Below are 14,315 nucleotides of genomic sequence, written 5' to 3'. Positions count from 1 at the left end.
TTGGAGCCAGAAAGCCCTAATTCTAAATGGGGCTCCACTCACAAATTGTGTGATTATTTTTCAGTTTCTTCACTTGTAAAATGATAACTAAAATATTACAAAAGTTAATAAATGTTTGGAGGTTTCATTGAAATAATCTATGGCCAGGCACGCAGACTAACATCTGTCACATTGTAAGTTTCCAACATTAACCTTTTCTTCTCCCTCCTTCATTCAAGTCAGAGAAGACACAAACTATAGCTTTTGACTTTTGAGTTCTGAGTTTCTCATACCCACAATAAACACATACACTCTATTTTGTGGAAGTGGAGTATGGAGTTTGACCTTCTAACACATCCAATAATTTCCTTTTCCAATGAGCTATTAAGTTGCCTTATGGGAGACATAGGCGAAGAAAGAAATCTGGATGATACATAAAAGGAATGTGAAAAGGATCCGCCTAAGCATGTCCGTAGGGAGAGGTGCAATATCTGAGAAAGGGCTAGAGGAATTTCATATTTAGGTTACTGGTCTGCCAGAGATTCCAACCTCTCTGACTAACAGGCATTGGTCTGGAGTTGGCAGGACGTAAGAAAGGGATGGATGTGTGGGGTCCTTTCAATGTCTGGACAATAACTACTCCAGCCGTAGAGTCCAAGTGTGAAATCCCATGTCCAGACCCGTAAGGAGGGGCACAGTTTCTACTGGTAGACCAGAAGGCTTTGGCATGTTGTATAACATAGAACAGCACTCTCAGCGACCACAATGAATGGATAGCAAGAAGCCTCTCTTGGACTACACAAACCCCAGAGTCCAGGGACAAGTGAATAATAACAGATAATATTTACTAAGTGCCGGGTTCTGTGGGAGAAGCTTTGCAGGATTATTTAATCTGTGTCTCATAAAAGTATTTCCTCCATGAAACACTTCTTTCACATGGCTTCCACAATATCATATTCTCCTGTTTTTAATTCTACCTTATCGGCTACTTCTCATTTTCCTTTGCTGATTTCTCCTCATCTATAAGACATATTTCCATTGGAGTGCTCCAAAGGTTTACTCTTGGACTTCACTCACTTAGTCACTTCATCAAATTGTATAGCTTTAAAACTATCTGTATGCTGAAGACTCTCATACCAATATTTCTAAGCCAGCAGTTTCCTCTGAATTTCGGACATATCAAATTGTTTACTTGAATCTCCAATTAGATGAATCATAAGCATCCCCAATTTAAAATGTTGAAGCTCCCAAATCTTGATCTTTCCCCGACACTTACCCTCCTCAAGAAAACAGCAAACTGCTGCTTTTGGGGTTCATTATCTCGTTCAATAGTGACCACTACATCCCCTACTTGCTCAGACCTCCTATCTTGACCTGAACTGCTCATTCTTACTTCCCAATGCAAACCATCAGCAAATCCCATCGAATCCATCTTTAAAATATTTGCAGCATCTGCTGCATCTCTACTCCTTTCCTAATACTGTCTTCTCCATGGGTTCATAGCCATTTTACAATGGCCCTGCTTTCTCCCTTGCACCCTCACTATAGTCAGGTTTTTTTTTGTTTTGGTTTTGCTGAGGAAAATTTGTCCTGAGCTAATATCTGTTGCCAATTTTCCTCTTTTTTTTTTTCTCTTTTTTTAATGTGAGCTGCGGCCACAGCATGGCCACTAACAGACAAGTGGTGCCGTTCTGTGCCCGGGAACCAAACCTGGGCTGCTGAAGCAGAACACACCAAACTTTAACCACTAGGCCATCAGGGCTGGCCCTAGTAATTTTCAATTAAACAGACAAAGTGTTTTTTTCAGGCCAAGATTTTACTTCTTTTAGGTAATGCTATTGCATTGTTACATACACACACTCACATACACACACACACTAAAATAAAATGGAAATAAATAAAATAGTAAAATAGAATGAAATAATAAACCACCCTGGGTAATATCTTCCATTGAAATATTCCATTAATATCTAAATCTAAAATTTTAAATTTTATCAAATTAATTATCATGGAAGTCTAAGGGCAGAGAATAAGAAACAAAAGAATTTTTAAAAAAACACAATGGGATTGATAATAGATGCTTGATATTTTCCCATTGTTTTCTGTTCTTTGCCAGGTAAGTGTTATCAAAAAGGATAAAATGGAACTATAAATAATGATACTCAGTTAACTTTTTTGAAGAAACAGAATTATGCTCTATCTGGAGACTGTATTTTATCACTAAAAAGCTCACTCTAAACTTTTTCTGTTTTTCTCTTTCAATCAATCATTTTTACCTGTCATATTGTTACAGATATTATCAATTTCCTTTTGCCTGTTCATCGGTATGTGGTGGTGGCGGTTGTTTCTTGAAAGACAATTTACTGTCTTATGTTTTCATAACAGCCAGAAGAAACAGATTCTGAGGCAAGATAGCTTTGTGTAAATAATTTTAAGTCCGGATTAATGTTGAGCCTTTCTTCTAATGCATCAGATCTACTCGAATATTTAATATTATTGCTGTAGGATGAGAGCACTGTGAGTATTGTATCATTTTATTTATATGTCATTATTTTTTATATTACTAAACATAAAATTCCTAGAGGAATTCCTAGAAGATTCTCAATTTTTCCAGCCAAATGAATTACTTTCAATCCCTGAGCTACCTTGAAATATTTCCCTAGTTTTCTTTGACCATTTAAATACCTCAGGACTTCAGGGGTTGTGAGAGCCAATAATTTGCCAGCTCCTTTCTTATATGAGGTTGTGCCCATAATGGACCCAGGATTTAGAAGGAAATCCTTATTTGATTGTTTTCTTCCTTTTATCCTCTTAGTCAATCCTTTGCCATCATCTCAGGATCTGTGGCAAATGGTGTGGTAATTAGGGAGGATTCATAATTTCTCAGTCAACTAAGCAAGGGGGAGTGGTGCTATGCTATCTAGATCAGAGTTCTGAAATCTACCCATGACACGTGTTAGCACTTGTACAAACACCAGATATCTCTATTTGCCAATATCTAAAGGGAGAAATAATGCATAAAAGGAATAACTGAAAAAATCAACAGAAGCAGTGATTCTTGGAAGTATTAAGATTTGATCACATGCGTATATGTGCCCTAAAATATATTTCTAAAAACATCTTGAAAATTTTTTTTCCTACATAAGAGTCTAGCAAATCTTCTTTAAATGATGGGTAGAAATTTATATATGATAGCGAATAGTGAATACTTAAGTTAATATTTATTTACTATATGTCAGGAACTATACTTGCATGCCTTGTCGCATTTAAACCTCATACTACTACTCATAGGTAGGTGGGAAATGCAAAAGACTTCCATTTTATTACTTACTGTCACCATTCCAATTAGACTTCTCTATAATTTACTTAATCGGAAGATATATCTTTTTTATCTAGAGGTAATAGTAACTGTTTCATCTTAAAAAAGGAAAGTGTAGTGTTATTTAATATTTTCCATAATATAACAGATAGGAATTACACATCCTTAGTACATAAACATTTCCCATGCCTTTACTTTGGATCAAGTCCAATCCGAGCCCATCGGTCCGAGAGAAGAATGGAGCAGGCATCTTCCCTGGGCTTAATGAAGGTTACTGGCTGGGCTCTGGAGCCAGCCACCTGGCTCTAGCTCTGGCTGTGCCATCTCTTAGGCAGATATCTAACTACAAAATGAAGTTAATAATAATAACACGTACAGTACTCATTAATTTAACAGGTATGTACTGAACATCTACACTGTGTTAAGCACTGGGACTTCAACAATGAATATAACAAAGACAAAAATTCTTCCTTTGTGCAGCTTACATTGCAGTAGGGGGAGACAGAGAAAAAAATTAATTAAAATACTGAGTTTTCAGATCCATATATACAATAATTCAGAAAGGACATATAGGGAGGGCAGGAGGAGGATTTGTACTTATCTAGGTTATCAGAAAAGCTATCAGGAAGTGAAAATTTGGCAAACAACTTCTAAAAGGTAGAAAGCAACTAGTCTTTCTAGTCTGCTCAACCTGATTACTTGCCACATCTAAACAGGAGTCACTCATTTTTCAGAAGCACCAATATGGACACAAACATATTTATCTAAATAAGCAATGTGTTTAGATACTGGAATATAGGAATTTTGAAAAAGAAAAGTCTTCTCTAAACTAATATTCTGTTCATGTTACAGATGAACACAGCTATCAGATACCATCTGCGACAGTGTACTTTATGTACGCAGAATGACTCTACACATTTCGCAGGACATTAAGACGAAGTATCTTCCCTTAGGGATTCTAAAACAGATAAAAATCAACGGATTTAGATGATCTTTTCATTTGTCACTTAGGCAAACAAGTCTGATTTATGTTATTAAACTACTTGAGAGCAAGAGCTGAAGCTTTCAATTCAGCACAGCAACGTTTCCAAAAATGTCTGTGTACACTCCTGGTGTTAAATTGTTGGCCCTTTAACAAAATGTTAATGATGATGAATACATTTCAATATGAATGGATGCATACTTTTTTATGTCAAGTAGTGTGGTTTTTTCATTTATGATTCTGATATAAAATTTCCTTTTTGAAATAAGTTCATTTAAGTAAAAATGTTTATTCAATTTTCTAAAAAATATAAAGTAAATAATATGATAAATAGCATATAAATATAACATCTGAAACTTGGAAATGCAGCTAATCTAGATTGACACTGTAATACATGAGCCTACCTGAAGACCTTTAATCCTGCCCATTTATTATACTATATTTCGCTACTTCATTCATTCTCCCTCTTTCTTATGTGATTATTTAACATTTTCTCCTCAGGTCTCCAACTCATCCTACCCCATCATTATTCTCAGCTGGTGATCCTGATTACTGTTTCACTGAGAAAATCAGAGCAGTTTTCCACAAGCTCCCCAGATGTCGTATTTATGCCTTGCTGTAACCATACACTCTTTCTTCCTAGTACTGATAATGTACTGTCTGAACTTCTAGTTAGGGCAAAATTTTGGGGAAGAGTTTTGCATTCTACTTTTTCTCATTGTTTTTGGCTTGTTCTCTGTTAAAACCACTTCGGTTCAGTCATGCTTCCAACCTTTTTAACATCGCTGGTAAATTTCATATTAGTCAAATCACTGATCAGTTCACAATCCTTGTTTTGGTTTGTTTCTTTCTTTGTTTGGTTTGGTTGTTTTTAATTTGATCTGTCAGTAGCATTAGACACAGTTGATGTCTCTCTTCTCCTTGATACACTTTCCTCCCTAGGCTTTCAGGACGTATGTTTTTCTGGGTCTCCATTCCTCCTCTTTGGATGTCTTCTACATTCTCTCCCTTAAGAATTTCATCCAATCTCAACTCTTGGGTTCACTTACAGATCATCACAATAAGCAAATACATAATGCTTAAATGCTCAAGACTTCAAATGCATATTTCTAGCCCATGGTTCTTCCCCAAGCTTATACCAAACTGCCCACTCATCAATAGCTCTAATTAGATGTCAAAAGACATTTCAAATTTACTATGTCTAAAATTGAATTACTCCTCCTGTGACATTCTTTTTTATTCTGGTTAATGAAAATTCAATCCTTCCAGTTGTTCAGGCTATATCTTAGTAGCCATTCTTAACTTCTATCTTCTCTCCCATATCTAATCATCAACAAATCCTATAGCTTCTACCTATAAAGTATAACGAGATTGAAGCCACTTCTCAGCATTTCCAGGAATATCACTCCAGGCCTAGTCTGGACTACTAAAATACCACCTGAACTAATTTCTATAATTTCTCACATGCCTCCACCATAGACATTCTCAACAGAGAATCTATAATGATTCTTTTAAATTGTCAGTTTATTCATGGCACTGTTGTACTCAAATTCTTTCATTAGTACCTAATTTCACTCAGAGTAGTTATCGCTGTACCTCCCCCATTACTGGATGACTGCGTTTCTATGATTTTCCTCCTCTCTTACCTTCCTTGAGTCCCACTAGTATCTGCTCATGCTTGAACACACCAGGTGGACCTGAACATCAGAGCCTTGCACTTGCACCTGAAACATTCTTCCGAGATACCCACATGGCTCACCCTTTCACTTCTCCAACTCTTTGCTAATGTCGCCTCAGTGATATCATCACTGATGAAATTGCAATCTCCTCTTCATTTTCCCTCCTGTATTTTTTCCACTTGGCATTTATCACTTTTTAAGTCTACATAACTCACTTACATATTTTGTTAATTTTCTTCTCCTCCTAGTAGAATGTAAGCTCCATGAAGGCAGATCTGTGGTCTATTTTGTTACTGATATGCCTTAGCTCTTAGACTTTGAACCTGCTGTTGCACTTTCTGTGACTGAGAGGATAAATTTAGTGCCATGAAGGAAGTACAGTGATCTAGTTTTGTGCTTCAATCAACTATATTTACAGTAAAAAAAAAAACCCAAACAAACTTGTTTTGAACTTCATCTTACATGCTCTCCGTGTGTGTCTCAATTTTTTCCAAACTTGGGACAGAAAAGAGAGAGGGGTGTCTGTTTGTGTGCGTATATGTGTGTGTGTGCATGGGTGTGTATGTTAGTTTTATTCTACATCTTAGGAATAAATATCCTATGTCAAAACACATTCTGAAGGGGTATTAGCAAGCATTTGATTAGGGCCAACTAATTTCTCGGTTATCTTTATCTATAACTAACAGAGGATTTGCTTATTGCATTAATAAATGTTTCTCATGAGCAAAGTTGGTGAAATGAGCTGTTCAAGATAATGTGGATTATATGAACAAGTGTAAGAAACCAGGGATTCCTTTGTCATTTGGAATGGTGCCTGAAAGTTGATTCCACAAGAGTATCGGTTGAACTTAATGATTCAGAGGTTCTTATTGCCTGACGCTAACTAGAACACTGAGTTCTGACTCAAACTTTTCATTCAAAATCACCCAGCACATGCTGGCTAAATTAAAAGGACTGCAGTGACAATCAAGTTTGGCTGTCCTTTCTAATAATTTATTTATCAAAATCAAAATGAACTACTTTTATTTGGGGGAAGATGGTGGGGAATAACTCTGTTGCAAAGCTGTGTTAACTTTTATTGCTGGATAATTCTGCTTCTATCTTTGAAACGTATTTTTTTTAATCTGGAGCTTTTTTAAAAACATCTTTTTTTCTTTTGTGTGAATGGAGATCACAGAAATGAAGACTTTTTTTCCTTTATTTTCTTTTCAAAACTGTTACAAGATTTTGAAATTTACGTAAAATAAAAAGTATTGAAAACCGGAATAAGAGACATGTAATTGAATTCTTCGGTTTTCTTAAGTAACTATTCCAATGCAGACATTCTTTGTTTTTTTTTTTATAATCTAAAATAAATTGTTTTCTTAGCTCCAAATCAACTAATTCCTCGTAGCTCAGTGCAGAATCACCATAGGCACTTCTCAACATCAATTGGATCTCCTGTTGTTTTCTCTAGAAGACTGACACTTATTAGCTGTTTATGGAGTATACCTCGGTAACACTGTTTTCGTTCCTTTCTATTTATTGAAATCTCAGGGAAATAACTGCATTTGCATACTTAAGCTTTAATCAACAATATTTGCCAGTATGTGAAGCAATAAACAGCTTCCAGGCACACAATAAACTCTGAGTTTATTTACAAAACAGCACAGAGAATCATTTATTGCGAAGTTACTAAAGGTAATACTGATTACTGCTATTAAAATACCAGTAGCTATCAAGCAGTTGCCCAAGAAATACTCCACATTCAAACTCAGATTCCAAAGGAGTCTTTCTTTTATTTAACTTTTAGAAAGAGCAGAATGGTTTAATTCTAGTCAATTGAAAAGGAAAAAAAAAAAGCAAGAAACAACAGAAACTCTTTTGGTCAAGCAGGTTTAGAAATTGTAAGCTTTTCTTTGGATCATACAATAGTCTTCTGGCATGAAATAAATAAAAATCATGACTTCCTACTATGGTTATAAACTTTTGTTGAAGGATCTTTTATAAGAAGGAGTTGATAAAAGTATTTCTCCATCATTTCTACAAAATTCGACTAAAAGACACCAAGGTGTATCTGTTGATTATCATCTAAAAAACTAGAAATAGTCCTCCATGGGTTTAAGAGATAGGATAGGAAAAACAAAAGTAAAGACTAGAAACACAGCAATAATTAAGCAATAAAGTTCAATTTGAATTGTCTCTTGCCCAGATCTCAAAAATATGGCTTTATTGCTAATACAATCCCCCAATGGTCGCCCATAAAACTCCATTAAAGATAAAGATCTGATATTCTACCTTACTGCTATGGTGACTTTACTCCTCTGAGCAAGGGTGTTTCAGTTTTGGTACTACTTGGGGTGGGTAATCCTGCTTTAACCTACCCCTCCCTCACCCCCACCTTAGTTTAGTTTTATTTTGATTATTTTGGAATTTCCAGGGGACATGTATTACATTTCATCATTTGCGTATCTTTTCTTTTAGAAAGCTCTCTATCCATCCATAGCTCTTCACCTCATCTTGAGGCTGCATAGACCCCCAAGTCTTTATTTCAGATTTAATCGAGAACAAGATGGTTTTTATCAACTATGTGTCCTAATTACTGAAGCTATCTGAAAATAAAGTCTACACAGAGCTAAGCAATAGAACCAGGGTGAAAAATGCCATGGACTGATGACATTGTTTGAAACCTCAGTTCCAGTCTTTCTTGAAATCAGATCCACTTGACACGCAAAGGTTCTTTAATGATTATATAGCAGATTCCAGACACTGTTCTAATTAATGAGGATACAATCATGAATAAAACAAAGTCTCTGTCATTGTGGACCAAATATAATATTTGACATAGTGATATAATAAACAAGTAAGGGTGCACATGTGAAAACAAACAGAGCAAAGTGGATATGGATCCCAGGAGATGGGGTATTGTTATTTTTTATGAGGTGGTCATGTAGGACCATTTTGCTGAGGGGAATTAAGATGAGAGGATGAGAAGAATGAGATGATGTCATGTAGGCATCCGGAGGACAGTTGCTTTTATCTTGGGTGATTGGGGAAGCCATTGGAGGATTTTCACAAAGAAGTAAAGTTATCTTCAGTAATTTTTAAAGAACTACTCTGTTGTGTGAGTAATAGACCATAAAGGGAAGGGAGTAAAATCCAGTAGAAATCTATTGCAATAATCTAGGCAGCAGTTGATGGTGGCTAGAATCAGAGTGAAAGCAGTAGGCCTGGTAAGAAATAGTGACATTTTGGAAATACTTGGGGACCAACCAGACTCGTTGGTTGATTGGAAATGAGGATGGGGCTATGGAGAAAGAGAAAGGTCAGAGATGACTTGAAGGGTTTTGGCTTGAGAATTTGGACAAATGAGGTGGCAATTTACTGAGTAGGGGAAAATGCAGGACCAGCTGTTTTTCTTTGGGTGTGGGGGAAGTAAGTACCAGGTGTTGAGATACATCAATTTTGAAATGCTGTGATAACACAGTGCTGTGCTTCCCAAATTCCCCTTCAAGGAATGAAGAAATTATTTCCCTATATGTTGGAAATGTCACCTGCTGAGAGGCTTCAGCCATCAGTCCTATTAGAAGAATGCCTCATGTGAGACAGCTTCCTTGCCGAGGTCAAGCCGTTTTCTGAGGCAGCTTGCATCTGACACATTGATGCAGGCATATAAAGGGCCTACTTCCTTGGAACAACCTTCCAACTCTAAAGGGCTATCTCAGCTCTAGAACTTTCCAGGGGGTCTGCTGAAGCCTTTATTGGGACTGCTTTGAAGCTCAACTTTTCCTTAAACCTAATCCTGTTTCCTTCCTTTCCTTTCTACAGAAGTTGATTCCCAAAACACTCCCTAATAAATATTCTGCAACTGAATCTATATCTCGAAGTCTGCTTCTCTGGAAATTCAACCTAAGACAGATGCCTATTTAATATCCAAGAGTAAATATTGATCTTCCAGTTGGACGCGGGTCTAGAGTTTTAGGGTGGTAAGCTAAGCTGGAGATATGAATTAGAAGTTACGAGCATATAACAACTTAAACTCATTAGACCAGATGAAATAATCTTAGGCGTGAACATAAATAGGAAAAGAAGCTTGATCCTTGGGGCATTTCAAGCTTTAATAGTTGGGGAAAGGAGGAGGAACCATCAAAATAGACTGAGACAGAGCAGACAGGGAGGCTGGGGAAAAACCCCAGGAGACTGTCATGTATTGGAAGTCAAATAAATTTTTAAATAAGGAACGAATTATCAATTCTATCACATCTTGCTTAAGGAGAGAGTAAGATGAGGAATGAATTTGGCAAAGGAATGAGTATTGGGACCACAAATAGAGCTGCATCAAAGGACGGATGTGATTGAAATCCAGGTTATAGTGGAGTCAAGAGAGAATAGGAGGGAAAATGACCAAGATTTTCTCCAGGCAAGTAGAGATAACATATTTGAGTAGGTTCTACAGTGAAGGGAAGTGCAGAAATGGGTAAGTCGTTAGGGTGGTTTATGGCATCAAGGGCATTTTGTTGTTTTTGATGCTTTGTCTTTAATTGGGAGAGACCATAGCAGATTTTCATGCTGAAGGAAATGATCAGATAGAGCAAGAAATGCTTATGATGCAGAGAAGTAAAAGGGTAATTCTGTAGCCATGTGTTTGAGCAGGCCAGAGTGGACAGGATCCAGTAGAGTGCTATCAGGGTCAGTGCAAAGGACTCACACTTAAAAAGTCTTGTGTTTGCATTCGGCATTGGACCTGCAAACTATGCTGCTGGTCCTGACTACTATTCAAAGTGTGGTTCATAGAGCAATGTCATTCTGAAAAATGGTTATTATGGATCATGAGGATATGAAAAATTTAGAGTAAATTTCTCTAGAGTAAAATTTAGAGTAATCTAGAAAACTTAAAGTGATTTGACAGGGTGATTTTATATCTATTGAATCTAATAGGAAAAAATGGGCGTATATTTTTTGTCTTTTGCATTGCGTTTTTCTAGTAATTCATTTAAATGCCTCCTTCTACAGAGGTTTGAGAAGCATAGATCTAGTGTGCAAGTGAAGGGAACGATTTAGATAGGAACAAGGAGTGTTAATTTTTAATCACAGAATTAGAAACAAAACATATGATTACAGGTGCAGAGAGACTGATAGATGTAGTGATGGCAGGCTGGAAAAGTCTTCATCCAAGAGTTTGATGAAAATATGGAGCAGGAGAGGTGCCAAGACAAACCTATTCTTCTTGCCAGTGAATCCCTGCCTCCAGGCTGAATATAAATCACGAATCGCCATCTGTGTTCACCTATCCCACCAGCCACAGCACCTCTTCTGTACGCTCAGTGACAGCAGAAGAGAGAGTTTCATCTTATTAATTTATTTAAGGTCCTTAATTATTTTTTAAAAAACTTGAGAATATGGCTTTATTTCTTGTACTCTATTAAGTTTTCTAACCTGCTAGTCCTAAGCGGCAAAGATCATTTTCACCCATTTCCTATGTGCCCTACTTCTTGTTAGAGCAAAAGTCAGAGTAGAAGTAAAGTCAAACTCCCTTAAAAATGTGCAATTAAGTCGTAGCCTACAAATCTTCTGAGGCAAAATCTCACATATTTTTTTTTTTTCATCATGTTTATTTCCGTCTTTAAGAAAGAAGGGTCAAAGAAAACACGATTTAGGAGATAACTGTTTTAAATGTATCAGACATAGGGTTCTCCTTTCTCTAATCTTCCTGACACTCCTCTGGCCTTATGGTTATGAGCACACTGTTGTCCACAGAAGATTTACATGGGGCTAAGTTATTCCTTGGGAAGAGAAAGATATGTACATGAATACATAAAAAATATGTTTTCCTCACTTTTGACAGCTTTATATACCTAGAGATAAAAAATCATCCCTAGACAGTACACATCCCACAGTGTCAAGGGCATCATACATTTTTTGAAACTTAGATCTATCAGAACATCTGCTTTACAGGAGAAAAGTCACACTACAAATTACAAATTTTGGCAAGAAGCAGATGCTTGGCATTGTAAGCCCTCTCTCTCTCAAATTATCTCTCTCTCTCTCTATCCTTCATACAAAATATAAATTATACTTTGGAACCAGGTAACATATCAGTGTTCAATATATTTCAGCTTCCTTATGTACATTCACAGTGACATTCTTTTGAGATAATGCTGATGATGAAAGAACCATCTGAAGTCTAGTGCAAGGAAAGATGAGAAAATTTGCTTTCCACCACTTGAACTGAAAATAAAAAGGAAAATGAATGAGACTTTCATTTCTCAAACTTATCAAAATCAGGGTAATCTACTAAGTAGAGTAAGTCATATATTATGAAACTGAAGGGAAAATAGTCATCTTTTAGTACAATATGCAATGTTAATCTATGCAGTAACACATTAAAAAATCATAATGCTCACAGAAAATCTTCTTTGATGACAGAAGAACAAATCTCCAAGTGACATATCTAAAGTGATCCCATGACATAAATGACATTGCAAATTCTATGACATGTGGCTGATGATTCCTGCGCATTGTACCTGCGCCAGCTGTGAAACCTTCATGAATCATAAACTCTTATCATCCTCAGGAGAAAAAATATATCCTATTTTACAAGAAATATTCATCAAAAGAGAAAAAAAAAGAAAGAGAAGAAAGAACTCCAAAAACCTTTAGAACATTTGAAAAATGTCAGAAAAACAAATTAGCACTTCTGACAGGACCTAGTTACGCAGAGGGACAGGCTATGCGACAGTTTGCATTTCATTAAAACTATTCTGGAAATGGATCAATTCTGTAGTGAGATCAAGGCAGCAGAGAGTTTTCTTCAAGACTAAAAATAATAATTCCTTGAGGCACATAGTTTAAATTCTACAGCTTTTTGAAACTACTTAAAAAATGAGAAGAATGGATAAAGATGAGAAGAAATGTATGTTGCAAGTTGACCAAAGCACCATCTTATACTTATACCCAAGTCATTTCATTTGTAAAATGCCTGTTTTTTCTTAGGTAACCAGAGGTGGCAATAGCCAACCTCTTGGGCTGCTTCTCAGCATTTTCTATGTTCTCCTGCTATGTGTGTCTGAGCTGTTTTACTTGCTACAGCAGTTTTCAGCAAGGAGAAGTCAGGGTAAGGAAAAAGGTTCAAACTGCCAGGACCAGTCAGCTCACTTATAAATGGAACCAGAAGTTCAAAGCAGTGGCTAAATTAAGTTTTCCTACTCTCAGTGGACATTATCTGTATACTATTTTTGATCACTTTTGTAAAGGATCGAGAAGCAACCAAAAGAAAATAAAATCAAGGCAAATCAAGCAGATCTTAGAAAGAAAAGAATGATTGGCCTTGCAGCCAGATCTGCTCCGCTATTGAAGAGATCGCACAACTGAGGAAAACTGAAGGGACTAAGCAAATCTCAGTCCTTAGGAAAGGCAGAATAGAACAATGGTTCCAGATAGACTCCAGGGTCAGACAGCTTGATTTGGAATCCCCACTCTGCAACAGGGTTCTATATGATATTGAAAAATTTACTTCACTGCTTTGTTGGGAGTATATAAAATGAGGAAGCTTTCAAGTACTTGGGGTAGTTCCTGGCTTATAGTAGCAGTCAATTAAAATTAGATGTTGAGGGAGCACACTTTTTTGACATTGGTCTTAGCAGTATATTTTCAGGCACCATGTCCGACCAGGCAAGGGAAACAAAAGAAAAAATAAACAAATGAGACTACATCAAACTAAAAAGCTTCCACACAGCAAAGGAAACCATCAATAAAACGAAAAGACAACCTAACAATTGGGAGAAGATATTTGCAAACCACATATCGGATAAGGGGTTAATATCCAAAATATACAAAGAACTCATACATCTCAACAATAAACACGACAACAATCCAATTAAAAATGGGCAAAAGATCTGACCAGAGATTTCTCCAAACAAGATATATAGATGACCAACAGGTACATGAAAATAAGTTCAACATGATTAACTATCAGGGAAATGCAAATCAAAACTACAATGAGATATCACCTCACTCCCTTCAGAATGGCTGTAATTAACAAGACAGGAAACAATTGTTGGAGAGGATGTGGAGAGAAGGGAACTCTCCTACACTGCTGGTGGGAGTGCAAACTGGTGCATCCACTATGGAAAGCAGTATGGAGTATCCTCAGAAAATTAAGAGTAGATCTACCATATGATCCAGCAATTCCACTGCTGAGTATTTATCCAAAGAACTTGAAAACAGAAATGCATAAAGATATGTACACCCCTATGTTCATCGCAGCCTTATTCACGATAGCCAAGACTTGGAAGCAACATAGGTGCCCATCAAGGGACGAATGGATGAAGAAGATGTGGTATATATACACAATGGAATACTACTCAGCCATAAGAAA

General features: G+C 36.6%; 1 protein-coding gene across 1 annotated transcript in view; it reads right to left on the bottom strand.

The window, feature by feature from the left end:
- Positions 1-14,315, bottom strand: part of PCDH15 (protocadherin related 15) — an 874,042-nt gene that overhangs the window by 248,692 nt on the left and 611,035 nt on the right. The gene's annotated exons all lie outside the window — the stretch shown is intronic.

The sequence above is a fragment of the Equus quagga genome, chromosome 2 (assembly GCF_021613505.1).
Source record: "Equus quagga isolate Etosha38 chromosome 2, UCLA_HA_Equagga_1.0, whole genome shotgun sequence".
NCBI classification, from domain to species: domain Eukaryota; kingdom Metazoa; phylum Chordata; class Mammalia; order Perissodactyla; family Equidae; genus Equus; species Equus quagga.
Note: the sequence above shows the minus strand (reverse complement) of the source record. Positions and strands in the feature narration are given on the sequence as shown.